This window comes from Salmo trutta, chromosome 39, assembly GCF_901001165.1.
Source record: "Salmo trutta chromosome 39, fSalTru1.1, whole genome shotgun sequence".
In the NCBI taxonomy this organism is placed as follows: domain Eukaryota; kingdom Metazoa; phylum Chordata; class Actinopteri; order Salmoniformes; family Salmonidae; genus Salmo; species Salmo trutta.
The window spans coordinates 23,142,291-23,161,012 of record NC_042995.1 but is presented as its reverse complement, the minus strand read 5'-3'; positions in this window follow the sequence as shown (position 1 = coordinate 23,161,012).

Sequence of the window (18,722 nt, the reverse complement as noted above, 5' to 3'; positions counted from 1 at the left end):
TTTGTGAGGGTTTTAGGTGACAAGCCTTCTTCATCACTCTGTCTGTGTGGGTTGACCATTTCAGTTTGTCGGTGATGTGTACGCTGAGGAACTTTCCACCATCTCCATTGGTGTCCCGTCGATGTGGATCAGGGGTGCTCCCTCTGCTGTTTCCTGAAGTCCACGATCATCTCCTTTGTTTTGTTGATGTTGAGTGAGAGGTTATTTTCCTGACACCACACTCACCTCCTCCCTGTAGGCTGTCTCATCATTGTTGGTAATCAAGCCTACTACTGTGGTGTCGTCTGTAAACTTGATGATTGAGTTGGAGGAGTGCATGGCCACGTAGTCATGGGTGAACAGGAAGTACAGGAGGGGGCTGAGCATGCACCCTTGTGGGGCCCCAGTGTTGACGATCAGCGAAGTGGAGGTGTTGTTTCCTACCTTCACCACATGGGGGCGACCCGTCAAGAAGCCCAGGACCCAATTGCACAGGGCAGGGTTCAGACCTTGGGCCTCGAGGTTAATGATGAGCTTGGAGGGTACTATGGTGTTGAATGCTTAGCTATAGTCAATGAACAGCTTTCTTACATAGGTATTCCTTTTGTCCAGATGGGATAGGGCAGTGTGATGGCGATTGCTCTGAGGACGTGTCTAGGGATGCCGTTTGGGCCGGCAGCCTTGCGAGGGTTAACACGTTTAAATGCCTCGGAACATGCGCAGACTTGGGAGACTTAATGGGTGACTTAAGTCAAAATGCAAAGTTAGGAAGTAAGCATTTTCCCCATTATGAAGACTCTATATCCACAATATTTTAATCTGCCATGCCTTCATGGGCAACTATAAATATGTAGTGAAGGACTGATGATGGTGTTTCTTGACCTTCCTCAAAAAGTGTTATTTTAGCATCCATTGCCACTGGAGGGCAGCATGGATCTTTACAACAAACGAACACAGACGACCCAGAAATGGATTGTGTGTGTGTGTGTGTGTTTTCCTGACACTGGTCTCTCTTGAACAAGGAAAAACATGATTGTGTTTACTTTCTTTCACTCTCCTCTGTTTTGGAAGGTTTGGAAGAGGACAAGCAGTGCTTACCCACTAAGCATTTTCCATCATTTTTTTTCCATCATTTTTTTGTTGTTGCCGTTGGTATGGTCCGGAATGGCCTTGATTTCAAAATCCACTGACATAGATTTTTGTTCCAGTCCGAACCAAATCTAAACCAATCATAGACATCCACTGACGTCCGGTCCGAACCGGCCTGTACAGTTGAAGTCGGAAGTTTACATACACCTTAGCAAATACATTTAAACCCAGTTTTTCACATTTCCTGACTTTTAATCCTAGTAAAAATTCCCTATATTAGGTCAATTAGGATCACCACTTTATTTTAAGAATGTGAAATGTCAGAATAATAGTGGAGAGGATGATTTATTTCAGCTTTTGTTTCTTTCATCACATTCCCAGTGGGTCAGAAGTTTACATACACTCAATTACTATTTGGTAGCATTGCCTTTAAATTGTTTAACTTGGGTCAAACGTTTCAGGTAGTCTTCCACAAGCTTCCCACAATAAGTTGGGTGAATTATGGCCCATTCCTCCTGACAGAGCTGGTGTAACTGAGTCAGGTTTGTAAGCCTCATTGGTTCCACACGCTTTTTCAGTTCTGCCCACAAATTTTCTATGGGATTGAGGTCAGGGCTTTGTGATGGCCACTCCAATACCTTGACTTTGTTGTCCTTAAGCCATTTTGCCACAACTTTGGAAGTATGCTTGGGGTTATTGTCCATTTGGAAGACCCATTTACGACCAAGCTTTAACTTCCTGACTGATGTCTTTAGATTTTGCTTCAATATATCCACATAATGTTCCATCCTCATGATGCCATCTATTTTGTGAAGTCCGCCAGTCCCTCTTGCAGCAAAGCAGCCCCACAACATGATGCTGTCATCAGACCAGAGGACATTTCTCCCAAAAGTACAATCTTTATCCCCATGTGCAGTTGCAAACTGTAGTCTGTCTTTTTTTATGGAGGTTTTGGAGCAGTGGCTTCTTCCTTGCTGAGCGGCCTTTCAGGTTATGTCGATGTAGGAGAGTTAAAAAGATTATTCCATCAAACTTCAAATTATTAGAATAGTACACAACACAGAACAGAACAATCAGGTTGGAGGTCAGTGGCCCAAACCCGCGAAGAGGAATATTCCAAGTTCAGACAGAAGGCGGGAGTCAGATCGCTATGATCGCCAGGAACTTTACTTTTAGTGTCTATTTTTAATTGCTGCGCTACTGGTGCTGCCTGTTGATGTTAGGTAGGCAGTTACAGTAGCTGAATGATGTTAACATCTTCGGGTTTTGTTTCATTAAATGTATTTTATTTCATCTGGGTGCTTGCGTCACCTACTAACATCCTGGTACTACTCGTTCTCCTCCTGTTCACCTCAGCCCGAGAAAACACTAAGAAAGATATGTGTTGCAGATTACTCCTTTTGTAAAAGTCTATAACGTGAAATAAATAAAACATCCCAAGGTTAATGCTGTAGATATTGTTATAAGGGAGTGTGAGACTATTGAAACATGTAGTTTACAGAGTGCTAAAAAGTGTTGCTGTTGCTAGCTAGCATGCTTTTCTGTGATGCAGACGGTTAGCTGAGCAGCCGTCTGGTGCTGGCTTTGCATTATGGGAGATGTAGTTTTGGCCCTCTAAGGTCTGGATGGGATAGAGGTGATTTCACGTTGTAACTTGTTTGTGTGCAGTGTTTTTGTACATGTGTTGTTGTGTTTTGGTACTGTCAACACTGAAAGCACCTAGCAATTTATTGGGGATGTGAGACAGGATATGTGTTTTATCTTTCTTCATGCTCCTGTATAGAACAACTTGTCAGATGGTGCATTGGAGACTGATGTGTTCCTGTCCTGTCTTTTCACAATACTATTGCAGGTATGGTTCTATTGTCTAAGAATTAAGATGATACATTCTTTGTATTAAAGACCGGTTATTATTTTATACTATACATTATGGTTTTATGTATGAATGTGATTGTGTGAGTCCGAGAAAACAACTTGTCAGATGGTGCATTGGAGACTGATGTGTTCCTGTCCTGTCTTTTCACAATACAGATCGACATAAAAGCCAAAAAGACAGCCGTGGTGTCGCTCTTAATTTCTTGGTTCTCCTGTGGTACATATAAAGACCGTTACATCGATATAGGACTCGTTTTACTGTGGATACAGATACTTTTGTACCTGTTTCCTCCAGCATCTCACAAGGTCCTTTGCTGCTGTTCTGGGATTGATTTGCACTTTTCGAACCAAAGTACGTTCATCTTTAGGAGACAGAACGCGTCTCCTTCCTGAGCTGTATGACGGCTGCATGGTCCCATGGTGTTTATACTTGCATACTATTGTTTGTACAGATGAACGTGGTACCTTCAGGTGTTTGGACATTGCTCCCCAGGATGAACCAAACTTGTGTAGGTCTACAATTTTTTTTCTGAGGTCTTGGCTGATTTCTTTTGATTTTCCCATGATGTCAAGCAAAGAGGCACTGAGTTTGAAGGTAGGCCTTGAAATACATCCACTGGTACATCTCCAATTGACTCAAACGATGTCAATTAGCCTATCAGAAGCTTCTAAAGCCATGACATAATTTTCAGGAATTGTCCAAGCTGTTTATAGGCACAGTCAACTTAGTGTATGTAAACTTCTGACCCACTGGAATTATGATACAGTGAATTATAAGTGAAATAATCTGTCTGTAAACAATTGTTGTAAAAATGACTTTTGTCATGCATAAAGTAGATGTACTAACCGACTTGCCAAAACTATAGATTGTTAAAAAGAAATGTGTGGAGTGGTTGAAAAACGAGTTTTAATGACTCCAACCTATGTGTATGTAAACTTCCAACTTCAACTGTATTTGGCCCAAACATACTGTAGATGTTCAGATTTGGTCCGGACCGACCTTGATTTAGCTTAGACATAGACGTCTATAATTGGTTCAAAACCAATTATAGATGTCCATGGTTGTGTCTGCACTTGACACTTACATGCAACTTCTTCTATTAGAGTACAAAGATTGCATTGAAAAGACAGGTCTAGATGCACGAAAGTCGCAATGTGGCCGGATTTTGTTCAGATCTGGCTGGCCACTTCAGGAGGTGGTCAGTGACACATTATGTGCTGATTTCTTCACCGAAATCGCATACAGTGGGCGACATCATCAGCACTCTGCCCACAAGTCTCCAGAAAACATGTGTTTTGAGAGCAAAAGGCATCTTTTTTCCTTAAACATTCGAGGAAATATGTTCCTAGTGTTTGAGGAATGTGTTTGCTGGCTTCATAAATGCTAGCCAGCTAGCTTAATAGGAAAAAAATGTTTGGCTAGAGTTATGCTAACCTGTTTGCAATCCCTTTCACTTTGCTAGCTAGCTTGCTGGCTAGTTAGAGGTTAACCGGCTATTTAGCTACGGTAGCTACTGCCATCAAGTTGTTGTTGTAATATTATCAGATTTAGCCTGTTCCACTGTTTTCAGAATGCATACTGGTATTTGAATATATCGCAGGGAAAAGGAATCTGGACACAATGTGGACACAGTAGACACAATCAAATGTAGGTGTAGATGCATGATGTGTTTGGAATTCCAAAATCAGACCTCCGTGATCAGAATACAAAAACTGCATGAACTGTAATGAAAGACACGGCCTATGTTTCACAAATATGGACTTCACAGTACAGCACAGAAGATCACAGCAGAGTACAGTACATTATAGTACACAGTACAGAAAAAAAGTACAGTACAATATAGCACACTAGAGTACAGTAAAGTAAAGAAAAGTAAAGTATAGTGTACTTAACTAAACTGTACGGTACTCTACTGAATTAAACTATACTGTACTCTATTGTACTGTACTATATTGTACTGTAACTAATGTAGTCTACTGAATTAAACTCTACTGTACTGTACAATGCTGTACACTACTGAAATAAACTATACTGTTCTCTGCTGTCCTGTACTTTACTGTACTCCACTCTAATAAATTAAACTGTACTGTAATGTACTGTACTCTATTCAATAAACTCTACTGTCCTGTACCGTACCATATTGTACTGTACCATACTCTTCTGTGTTCTACTGTGCTTTACTGTACTAAACTGTGCCCTGCTGTACTGTGATGTTCAAAATCGTGGAACATGCAGTGCATTTGGAAAGTATTCAGACCCCTTCCATTTTCCAGATTTTCTTACGTTACAACCTTATTCTAAAATTGATTCAATATTTTTTTCCCTCATCAATCTTCACACAATTCCCCATAATGAAAAAGGGAAAAAAGGTTTTTAGAAATTTTTGCAAATGTATTAAAAATTAAAAGTATTCAGACCATTTGCTATGAGACTCGAAATTGAGCTCAGGCGCATCCTGTTTCTATTGATCATCCTTGAGATGTTTCTACAACTTGATTGGAGTCCACCTGTGTTAAATTGAATTGATTGGACATGATTTGGAAAGGCACACATCTGTCTATATAAGGTCCCGCAGATGTCAGAGCGAAAACCAAGCCATGAAGTCGAAGGAATTGTCCTCAGAGACAGGATTGTGTCGAGGCACAGATCTGGGGAAGGGTATCAAAAAATGTCTGCAGCATTATAGGTCCCCATTAACACAGTGGCCTCCATCATTCTTAAATGGATGAAGTTTGGAACCACCAAGACTCTTACCGCCTGGTCAAACTGAGCAATCGGGGGAGAATGGCCTTGGTCAGGGAAGTGACAAAGAACCCGATAGTAACTCTGAGAGAGCTCAAGAGTTCATCTGTGGAGATGGGAGAACCTTCCAGACAAAAAACATCTCTGCAGCACTCCACCAATCAGGCCTTTATGGTAGAGTGGCCAAACGGAAGCCACTCTTCAGTAAAAGGCACATGACAGCCTGCTTGGAGTTTGCCAAAAGGCACCTAAAGGACTCTCATACCATGAAAAACAAGATTCTCTGGTCTGATGAAACCAAGATTGAACTCTTTGGCATTAATGCCAAGCGTCATATTTGGAGGAAACCTGGCACCATCCCAAATACTTATGTAAATGTAATATTTCTGTTTTTCATTTTTAAAACATTTTCAAGAAATTCTTAAAACCTGTTTTTGCTTTGTCATTATCAGGTATTGTGTGTAGATTAATGAGGTGGGGGGAAACAATTAAATCTATTTTAGAATAAGGCTGTAATTTAACAAAATGTGGGAAAAGGTCAAGGGGTCTGAATACTTTCCGAATGCACTGTAGCCTAGACGTCTTTCATTCTTTCAGATTTGGATCTGTTCCGGACCGACCACATTTCTATTTGTTTGGGGGCAGAGCTTATTAGAATAATACCCAGCATGCTTTGCAAGTGTTTATTTTTAATGTCATTAACCTTACTGGTTATTATCCGTTGCCGAATCCAGTGTTAGAAAGGTGGGCCTCTTCATAACAACGTTGAAACTAGCTTTTTGATAGGAACCATAGCTATGTAGGATTCATCCCACTTTATCTCAGGATAACACTAAAATCTGACCTCATGGCTTTCTGCCAACCCTCCTGTACCATCACAAGGTGAACTTGTGTGTGGGCAGACATCTTAGAAAACTCCCTACAACTCGGAGCACCGATTAGTGTTTGCTCATCATTTCTGAAGATCTAATTACTGGCTTCTTTGGCTGTATTTTGATAATCACTGAATTCCCCAGTACAAACTCAGTACAGGTGCATACCAAGTATAAATCAAAGGCGAGTGTCAAGGGAGCTTACACAGTATAGCACAAATCACAACCAATTGGTCTTTAACCTTTACTCCATACATTTCCTGTTAGACTATATCTAAGTATAGCCTGGTATGGATGAGTCATAAGGGTGGAATTTGGCATCAGTACAAAAATCAAATGTTTTTTAAACTGACATAGCATAGGAGATACCTTATCAGTGACCATAGAAGACATGTCTGAAAAGGGGAGACGAGGACTGTCATATACCATACTGACCTTTTATGCATGTGTGCATTCGGTGTCTATGACAGCACATCACAAACTCCCTCTCTATAGTGGATGAGTCAGCTGTGAGGATCTCAGTTAGTTAGAAGATGTACAAGTAATAAATGCTTATTATTGCATCAAATATCACCCACCATCACATGCATTGGCTATGTTGAAAATAATATGTTGTGTTATTTCTCTGTCATTTCTGTGTCATGATTTGGTCAAACTACTGTAATCCTTGCTTTGTCATGCCAGCAAAGCTAGGGAAATGTAATTGACTTTAAAGCCAACAGAACTGGAGCCGCCTATGCAGTGCTCCCTCTAGCACTAAAGCTAATGGGTACAAAACCAACTCTGTATGCTCAGATCTTTGAGACTTTGATTCCTCTCCAGCTCTCCCTCAGAAGTCTGACTGACAACTTTATGAGCGAGGATTAGCCCAGCTTAGGCAACTGGCAGTATTGTTCTTCTTCATCCCTCAGCCAAAGCGTCAAGAGGCTATCGCTAGCTATGTTGTTGGCTAATACAGTGCAGCATGATCTGACTGACTGTGCATACTGTTCAGTTACTCACTTTTCAGTTACCCACTCTTCTCACGTGACTCAAGTTGTATTTTATGGGGCGACTATTGTTAACCAACCAGTATTAAAATATTTCAAAGGATTTATTTTCTTCAGTGAAACACCGCAGTGTAACCGAGGAGGATGTAGTGCAACATTTGGTACAGAGGAGAAAAATGCTAGTTTTATATTGAAGGTTTATTAGATCAATCGGTGGTCGATGGTCAGGGACCCCAAAAATCTAAGGGGGCACAAAGTAAATGAGGATAGCTTGGGGTGGTTGGAGAATTTTGTATTTTTCAAACACCTGAAACACCCTTTTCCTGCAATCTAGAGCTGTAAATCAGTATGCTTCATTCTATGTAAAAGAAAATATGCCTATTTTTCTGCATATCTGTGGATACCTCTTCAGCTGTCTATCCTTCGGACTGGTGGTTCTTATTTTTTACCTTTTCCCACCTGAGTTTCAAATATTAACAAAGTATGAGTTAAAAAAAAATGTAATGCGTGTTATGTCAGAATGCACTCAGTGTTCCAAAATGTGATTGTTACGCAACAGGACAGTTAACCCATGCTGCACTCAAACCAAGGCATGCTGCCTGCTAGTTATCTAAAGGCTATGCTTCAAATGGTCAATTTCAAATGATTCTCTAACAACAGTTTGAATTGAGGTGTGTTCCGCCTCCTCAACCTCTTAGGGATCGGACCCTTTTTATCAATTTTTGCCTAAAATGACATACCCAAATCTAACTGTCTGTAGCTCATGACCTGAAGCAAGAATATGCATATTCTTGATACCATTTGAAAGGAAACCCTGTGGAAATGTGAAATTAATGTAGGAGAATATAACATATTAGATCTGGTAAAGGATAATACAAAGAAAAATCATCTGTTTTTTTGTTCCATCATCTTTGAAATGCAAGAGAAAGGCCACAATGTATTATTCCGGTTTAGGCGCAATTTAGATGTTGGCCACTAGATGGCAGCAGTGCATGTGCAACGTTTTAGACTTATCCAATGAATCCTTACATTTCTGTTCAAAATGTTGTATCAAGTCTGCCCAAATGTGCCTAATTGGTCAATATATATTTTCAAGTACATAACTGTGCACTCTCCTCAAACAATAGCGTGGTATGTTTTCACATTAATAGCTACTGTAAATTGGAGAGTGTGGGGGGATATAGACAATTTACTCCTGAGACGAGAGTCCTTTTGGATACATTTCCTCAACACCCAGTCTCCATGTGCTCTAAACGAGGAACTAGACATAAAACCTTTTCTATAAAATGTGTTCTGCTCATGGGAGGTTGCCATTTCCCATTTTCCCTATATATACACTGAAGAAAAATATAAACACAACATGCAGTAATTTCATTGATTTTACATTACCGTTCAAATGAGGAAATCAGCCAATTTAAATAAATAAATTAGGCCCTAATCTATGGATTTCACATGACTGGAAATACAGGTATGCATCTGTTGGTCACAGATATCTTTAAAAAATGAGCCTCACAATGGGCCTCAGGACCTTGTCACAGTTTTCCAGAACCCCACCGCCACCGCGTGGCAGTCTGTTCACAACGTTGACATCAGCAAACCACTCGCCCAATGATGCATTACAGGTGGTCTGTGGTTGTGAGGCCGTTTGGACCTATTGCCAAATTCTCTAAAACAAAGTTGGAAGTGGCTTATGGTAGAGAAATTAACATTCAATTATCTGGAAACAGCTCTGGTGGACATTCCTGCAGTCAGTATGCCAACTGCAGGCTCCGTCAAAACTTGAGACGTGGCATTGTGTTGAGTGACAAAACTGCAAATTATAGTCTTTTATTGTCCCCAGCACAAGGTGTGCCTGTGTAATGATCATGCTTTTTAATCAGCTACTTGATATGCCACACCTGTCAGGGGATGGATTATCTTGGATAAATGCTCACTAAAAGGGATGCTGTCACTGGTGTAGAGAGGAGTAGGCAGGAGGCAGTCGCAGGTTTAGAACTACTGAATTTATTTAAGCACCATAGAACAAAGCAGGACAATAGTCAACCGCTGTTGTGCACAAAATATTTATTCATCGCCAGACCCACTGGCTCCAGGTCATCTATAAGTCTATGCTAGGTAATGCTCCGCCTTATCTCAGCTCACTGGTCACAAAAGCAACACCCACCTGTAGCACGCGCTCCAGCAGGTATATCTCACTGGTCATCCCCAAAGCCAATACCTCCTTTGGTCGCCTTTCCCTCCAGTTCTCTGCTGCCAATGACTGGAACGAATTGCAAAAATCGCTGAAGCTGGAGACTTATATTTCCCTCACTAACTTTAAACATCAGCTATCTGAGCAGCTAACTGATCGCTGCAGCTGTACATAGCCCATCTGTAAATAGCCCACCCAATCTACCTACCTCATCCCCATACCGTTTTTATTTACTTTTCTGCTCTTTTGCACACCAGTATTTCTACTTGCACATCACCATCTGCTCATCTATCACTTCAGTGTTAATTTTCTAAATTGTAATTACTTCACTATTACGTCCTATTTATTGCCTTACCTCCTCACGCCATTTGAACACACTGTATATAGACTTTCTTTTTTTTCTTCTATTGTGTTATTGACTGTACGCTTGTTTATTCCATGTGTAACTCTGTGTTGTTGTTTGTGTCGCACTGCTTTGCTTTATCTTGGCCAGGTCACAGTTGTAAATGAGAACTTGTTCTCAATTAGCTTACCTGGTTAAATAAAGGTGAAATAAAAAAATAAAAAAATCTTCATAAACAAAAAGCGTAAAACATAAAGTACTCAGGAAATAGTAGGAGAGATTACTCTAAGGAAAACAAGTAAAATTTACAAAGACCGACAAAGACAAATGGCAGAGGGAGTATATACAGTGGGGGAAAAAAATATTTGATCCCCTGCTGATTTTGTACGTTTGCCCACTTACAAAGAAATGATCAGTCTATAATTTTAATAGTAGGTTCATTTGAACAGTGAGAGACAGAATAACAACAAGAAAATCCAAAAAAAATGTTATAAAATGATTTGCATTTTAATGAGGGAAATAAGTATTTGACCCCTCTGCAAAACATGACTTAGTACTTGGTGGCAAAACCCTTGTTGGCAATCACAGAGGTCAGATGTTTCTTGTAGTTGGCCACCAGGTTTGCACACATCTCAGGAGGGATTTTGTCCCACTCCTCTTTGCAGATCTTCTCCAAGTCATTAAGGTTTCGAGGCTGATGTTTGGCAACTCGAACCTTCAGCTTCCTCCACAGATGTTCTATGGGATTATGGTCTGGAGACTGGCTAGGCCACTCCAGGACCTTAATGTGCTTCTTCTTGAGCCACTCCTTTGTTGCCTTGGCCGTGTGTTTTGGGTCATTGTCGTACTGGAATACCCATCCACGACCCATTTTCAATGCCCTGGCTGAGGGAAGAAGGTTCTCACCCAAGATTTGACAGTACATGGCCTCGTCAAATGATGTGGTGAAGTTGTCCTGTCCCCTTAGCAGAAAAACACCCCCAAAGCATAATGTTTCCACCTCCATGTTTGACGGTGGAGATGGTGTTCTTGGGGTGATAGGCAGCATTCCTCCTCCTCCAAACACGGCGAGTTGAGTTGATGTCAAAGAGCTCCATTTTGGTCTCATCTGACCACAACACTTTCACCAGTTGTCCTCTGAGTTGTTCAGATGTTCATTGGCAAACTTCAGACGGGCATGTATATGTATTCTTGAGCAGGGGGACCTTGCGGGCGCTGCAGGATTTCAGTCCTTCACGGCGTAGTGTGTTACCAATTGTTTTCTTGGTGACTATGGTCCCAGCTGCCTTGAGATCATTTACAAGATCCTCCCGTGTAGTTCTGGGCTGATTCCTCACCGTTCTCATGATCATTGCAACTCCACGAGGTGAGATCTTGCATGGAGCCCCAGGCTGAGAGATATTGACAGTTCTTTTGTGTTTCTTCCATTTGCGAATAATCGCACCAAATGTTGTCACCTTCTCACCAAGCTGCTTGGCGTTGGTCTTGTAGCCCATTCCAGCCTTGTGTAGGTCTACAATCTTGTCCCTGACATCCTTGGAGAGCTCTTTGGTCTTGGCCATGGTGGAGAGTTTGGAATCTGATTGATTGATTGCTTCTGTGGTCAGGTGTCTTTTATACAGGTAACAAGCTGAGATTAGGACCACTCCCTTTAAGAGTGTGCTCCTAATCTCAGCTCGTTACCTGTATAAAAGACACCTGGGAGCCAGAAATCTTTCTGATTGAGAGGGGGTCAAATACTTATTTCCCTCATTAAAATGCAAATCAATTCATAGTGTTTTTCTGGATTTTTTGTTGTTATTCTGTCTCTCACTGTTCAAATAAACCTACCATTAAAATTATAGACTGATCCTTTCTTTGTCAGTGGGCAAACGTACAAAATCAGCAGGGGATCAAAGACTTTTCCCCTCCACTGTATTGGGGATTGGAACCAGGTGTGTGTAATGATGACGAGACAAGTCCGGGATTGATGATGAGTGAAGGGCATTTTCCAGCAGTAGGTTCGTTAGCAGCTAGAAGGTCTAGCCTTAGCTGGACAAGAGGGGGAGCCAAAGCGAAGGCTGGTATGACAGTGACAGTGACAGACCCTGTCACCGGGGTGAAAGACCAGGGCCACACTGAGGTGACAATCAGCCTGCTCCTTCTGCCGGAGGACAACGCGCTGGAGACGGGTGTGCGCGGTGTTCCATACCTCCACAGTGCGCCGGAACCAATCTTCCACCACTGGATCCTCGATCTGACTCTGGTGCTAGGATGCCAGGGCTGGCTGATAGCCTAGAACACACTGAAAGGGTGTGAGGTTAATGGAGAAGTGATGGAGGGAGTTTTGTGCGTATTCTGCCTAAGGCGCTTATTCTGCCTAAGGCGCAACCCACTCCCCCGGCCGGTCTTGACAGGAACTACAAGGGTCCTACCCAGTTCCTGATTTACCCTTTCCACCTGTCCATTTGAATTGGCCCGGTACCTGGAGGTGAGGCTGACCGTGACCCCCAGTCGTTCCATGAAGGCCTTCCAGACACGGGAGGTGAACTGAGGACCACGGTCAGACACGATGTCTTCCGGGATCCCGACGTGATGGAAGACCAGGATCGATGAGTAGAAGGCACATGACTTCCATGAGTAGAAGGCGCATGGATGGAGTTTAGGTGGCGATTCAGTGCGTTGGGAGAGAACAGCCCCTACTCTAACCTCGGAGGCGTCCACCTCCACGATGAAGGGCAGAGATGGGTCAGTGTGAGCCAGAACAGGTGCGTTAGTTAAATGTTCCTTGAGCGCATGGAAGGCTTCGTTGGCCTCACCATTCCAGCGCAGCTGTCAAGGACCTCCCTTCAGGAGGGAGGTGAGAGGGGCCACCACTGTGCTGAAACCCCTAATGAAGTGCCTGAAATAGTTGGCAAAACCAAGGAAGCGCTGCACCGCCTTGATGTTGGATGGAACAGGCCACAACCATACTGCACTGAGCCTCTGCTCTTTCATCTCCACTCCCACGATGGATATCCGATAGCACAGGAAGGAGACCGCCTGCTGAAAGAAAAGGCACTTCTCCGCCTTGGCGTACAAGTGATGCCCTATCAGCTTCTCCAAGATGGACCTGACATGAGAGACATGTTGCTCGCGCATAGTGGAGTACACCAAGATGTTGTCTAAGTACATCACTACACCATGACCCAACATGACTCTAAACACCTCGTTAATGAATGATTGAAACACCGAGGGTGCATTTGTCAGGCCGTAGGGCATTACCCTGTATTCGTAGAGCTCGATGCTGGTGCTGAAGGCGGTCTTCCATTCATCCCCCTCTCTGATTCACACCAGATTGTAGGCACTGTGTAAATCCAATTTAGTAAAGTACTTAACACTGTGCATCTGTTCAATCACAGTGGGTATGAGAAGCAGGGGATAACTGAATTTAACAGTAGCCTTATTCAGTGTCCGGTAAACGATACAGGGGCGGAGACCACCCTCCTTCTTCATGAAAAAGAAGCTGGAGGTGGCTGGAGAGGTGGACGGATGGATGAATCCTTGGGCCAGCACCCCCCCCCCCCCCCCCCCCGATGTAGGCCTCCATGGCTTAGGTCTCTGCATGCGAGAGAGGATAAATGTGCCCCCGCGGGAGGGTAGAACCAGACAGTAGGTGGATGAGAGGGTGATGAGGGGGCAGGCACGTGGCACGAGTCTTCGAAAAGGCCACCCGTAGGTGCCGGTACTCCTCCGGGATAGGGACATGGGTGGCGTGGTCCGGACTTTCCATGGAGGTGGCACAGATTGACACAGAGACACCTCCCCTGACACTGCTGCGACCAACCCAACAACCTCCTCTCTGTCCTGGATATACTGGGGTTATGCAACTGTTGCCAGGGGAAACCTAAAACTACGTGATGTGCAGGAGAGTCTAAGATGTGGAAAGTGATGCGTTCATGGTGGTTGTGAGGGAAATGGGAATCGTGGTCTGGCGCGCCAGTCCTGTTCCTAGGGGACGGTTGTCTAGGGCAAGGACTGGGATAGGGGGTTGTCTAGGGACTAGAGGATTGCATAATAATAAGGCCACTGACCGGTCTAGGAAATTGCCTGCAGCACCTGAGTCCACTAGGGCAGGACTCAGTGGGGGGCCAGGATAGTCAGGGAAGGTAAGGTGACAGGGAGGAGGACAGGCTGGGTGGACAGAGAGGAGCAAGGAACTTCCACGTCTACCTGGGAATGTGCAGGAGCGCTCCTCGGCCTGTTGCTTCCTGGTTCTCCTTCTGGGACAGGTGTTCCTGGGGTTGTCCGACTCCCCGCAGTAGGAGCAGAGACCCTGTTGACGGTGGCGTTGACGTTCCTCACGGAGAAGGTGCGTCGTGCCCACCTCCATGGGCTCAGTCTCCCTGGAGTTTCCCGGAGAGTGACCAGCTGCAGCTAGTTAAAGTCAGTCTGGCATTATATGGCAGACAGGAGAGAGAAGGAGAAAAAGAGAGAGAGAGAGAGATGTGGGTGGGGGGGGGGCTATCATGAACAGAAAATGTGGCCTACATTCACCAGATGACCAATAAAAACAGTAGCTGAGTTGTTTTGCTCCTAATCGCCCCCAAGTGGTTCTCAGGCTATCACTATCAAAGGTGGGAGAAGGAGTAAGCTGACACTCTGTGTTTCTTTGGGGAGTTATGGGAGTTAGTAGCCAACCAGTGGGAGTGTGTAGAACAAACAGCAGATTTTTCCTGCATTATCACCTCACACCTCCACTCCTCCTTTAGGGCCCGATCACAACTCTCTGCAGTGTCACGCACGCACACGCACACACACACAGACTAGACAAAGTGTGTGTGTGTGAGACTAGACAAAGTGTGTGTGTGTGTGTGTGTGTGTGTGTGTGTGTGTGTGTGTGTGTGTGTGTGTGTGTGTGTGTGTGTGTGTGTGTGTGTGTGTGTGTGGCTGAAGCAGGGGGGATCCCTGTGAAAATGTTTTGGACCTGAGGTATACAGTATACTGTAGCTATAGCCTTCTCGGGTCAGGGGTTCACAGTGGCCTTCATCTAACCTCATAATACAATCCACCACCACCTCAGGATTGTCCCAGACACACCCATGTACACCACCAGGGCTCAGTCATGGCTCAGCGCCACACCACACTAGAGGTCGGCCGATTAATCGGAATGGCCGATTAATTAGGGCCAATTTCAAGTTTTCATAACAATCGGTAATCGGTATTTTTTGCCACCGATTTGCTGATTATTTTTTAAATATATATATATATATTTTTTTTAATAATAATATTTTTTAACTAGGCAAGTCAGTTAAGAACACATTCTTATTTTCAATGAATGCCTAGGAACAGTGGGTTAACTGCCTTGTTCAGGGGCAGAACGAGTCTAACCACTAGGCTACCTGCTGCCCCAATCCTATGAAAAGGACATGCCATCATGAGGCCTCTGATAGTGACCCCGGTTACTGCCCTGATGACACAGACGGCTTCATCACAATGACAGGTAATCTGTGTTATGTGAAAAGTTGTATTTAGAAATACACAGCTTGATAAAATAGTAGGCTAATTCCCCAGCCAAGCAGATACAACTAGTAGAGTCATTTCGGTCGTTAAGTCCATTAGAAAAAAGCTGTGTCCTTACATTAAGAATTAAATACATTTTACCTCTTTGCTGTCTATTATATCATCCTGTGGCAGGCCCTCCCAGTCAACACCACCTCATAAAATTGGCTGCTGCAGTTGTTCGAGAGATGTCCAGTTTGCAGCCGAATAATGCAGCATAGAGAAGACGAGCAAGGGGCCCCTCACCAGCATCATGCAGACATGACCTTGCTATAAGTATTCCTATGAATGGAACATGTTGGCAAATATCTGGCCAGCAACCTTCACCTATCAGCAGCAACAGCTTTCACAGGCTCATCATTTGTAGAGATACAGAAGTTAACCCACTTCATTACTTTGATACATTTGATCACCCAATCGTGAATCATCATTTTTGCTTATTCTCTTCTTCTTAGACGCATATTATGTCCATGGCGTAACCTAGCCTGGTGGAACCAACCTGGTCGCTGTGTTCACCATTCTATTTCACATCACATTTTATGATATCTGAAGGGAAATAGAAAGTTGAACGCACCAATCAGTTTGGTTCCACCAATCTAATCATAACCAGTGCTCTGTGTGTGAGTGTGTGTGAGTGACTGACCAGTATCCGTGAGGAGGGGCCGGGAGCTGATCTACTGCTACTATGCCCATCACTGGGGCTCTGGCAAAGACCTCACCCTCCAGTCTCACCTCTTGTATGCTCACCAACAGTCGTCGATGGGGATAACTTGTTCAAACTTCAACATATTGTCAGATATCACGTATCCCTTACTGCCATTGGTAATAGAACAGTGACTGTGTGTATGTTTTCAAAGATGCATGAGATGCAGAGAGAACTGGCACTCAACACATCCACAATGAGGTGATTACTAATAATACAGTACAGCACAAATGTCCAGTAATAGCAACACCTTTTTCATTTCATCTGTCACTGATGAACTCTGCCTCAACTCTGCCTATTTCTACAGATGGACTAGATGCTTTTTCCACGGCAGCCTCAGTCGTTTGATGGGGAGACCATAATTGGGTATGTTTAATCTGACCTGTTCAAACTTCAACATAGTACCTGTTTGTGTGTCAGATAATACCTATCCTAACTGCCATTGGTAATAGAAAATGTTTACTAGGCACAGCTTTTACTTGTATTGTCTTTTTTTTATTATTGAATTGAATGGTATCAGTCAATATGGGAAGGGAGAAACCAGTATTCTGTACCATGATCAGGGAACTCCTGTTGTATATGGGACACCTCACAGGAAGGTTTGACCACTCTGACATTTTTGCAAGACACAACTTTTACTTGTATTGTCTTTTTTATTATTGAATTGAATGGTATCAGTAAATATGGGGAGGGAGACACCTTGGGGTATAGGAACTCCTGTTGATTACGGGACACCACACAGGAAGGTATGACCACTTTTACATGTTTGCCAAGGCAGCCCCATTACCAACAGACGAAATGCAGATAGGCACAGTATCTGTATCGGCTGGGAATGACAATGAAAGATGAAAGGTGCACATTGTCATATTAGCAGAAAATGGCTTCTATGGTATTATGTGAAGGGTTGTTTATTCTATATTGTTTACAAGATAAACAATGTGCTTAAAACCTCTCTGGACTAGGTGGGACGTTAGCGTCCCACTCTATTCAACAGCCAGTGGAATCGCGTGGCGCGAAATACAAATACCTCAAAAATGCTATAACTTCAATTTCTCAAACATATGACTATTTTACACCATTTGAAAGATAAGACTCTCGTTAATCCAACCACGTTGTCCGATTTCAAAAAGGCTTACCGCGAAAGCAAAACATTAGATTATGTCAGGAGAGTACCCAGCCAAAAATATTCACATAGCCATTTTCAAAGCAAGCATATATGTCACAAAAACCAAAACCACAGCTAAATGCAGCACTAACCTTTGATGATCTCCATCAGATAACACTCCTAGGACATTATAACCTCGTACATCTAGACGTTCCGCTAGCGGAACACCTGCTCCAATATCCAATGATAGGCGTGGCGCGAATTACAAATTCCTCAAAAAACCCAAAACTTCAAATTTTCAAACACATGACTATTTTACACCATTTTAAAGACAAGACTCTCCTTTATCTAACCACACTGTCCGATTTCAAAAAGGCTTTACAGCGAAAGCAAAACATTAGATTATGTCAGCAGAGTACCCAGCCAGAAATAATCAGACACCCATTTTTCAAGCTAGCATATAATGTCACAAAAAACAAAACCACAGCTAAATGCAGCACTAACCTTTGATGATCTTCATCAGATGACACGCCTAGGACATTATGTTATACAATACATGCATGTTTTGTTCAATCAAGTTCATATTTATATCAAAAACCAGCTTTTTACATTAGCATGTGACGTTCAGAACTAGCATTCCCACCGAACACTTCCGGTGAATTTACTAAATTACTCACGATAAACGTTCACAAAAAACATAACAATTATTTTAAGAATTATAGATACAAAACTCCTTTGTGCAATCGAGGTGTCCGATTTTAAAATAGCTTTTCGGTGAAAGCACATTTTGCAATATTCTGAGTAGATAGCCCAGCCATCACGGCTAACTATTTTGACACCCACCAAGTTTGCCCTCACCAAACTCCGATACACTATTAGAAAAGTTTAATTACCTTTGGTGTTCTTCGTCAGAATGGACTCCCAGGACTGCTACTTCAATAACAAATGTTGGTTTGGTTCAAAATAATCCATAGTTATATCCAAATAGCGGCGTTTTGTTCGTGCGTTCAAGACACTATCCAAGGGTGACGAAGGGTTACGCGCCCGACGCGTTTCGTGACAAAACAATTCTAAATATTCCATTACCGTACTTCGAAGCATGTCAACCGCTGTTTAAAATCTATTTTTATGCCATTTTTCTCGTAAAAAAACGATAATATTCCGACCGGGAGTGGTGGTTTTCGTTCAAAGAGAGAGAAAGTAAACATGGAGTCGACTCGTGCACGAGCCTCAGTCTCATAGTACTCTGACCGGCCACTATCCAAACGCGCTAATGTTTTTCAGCCAGGGCCTGCAAAGCCACGATTCAGCTT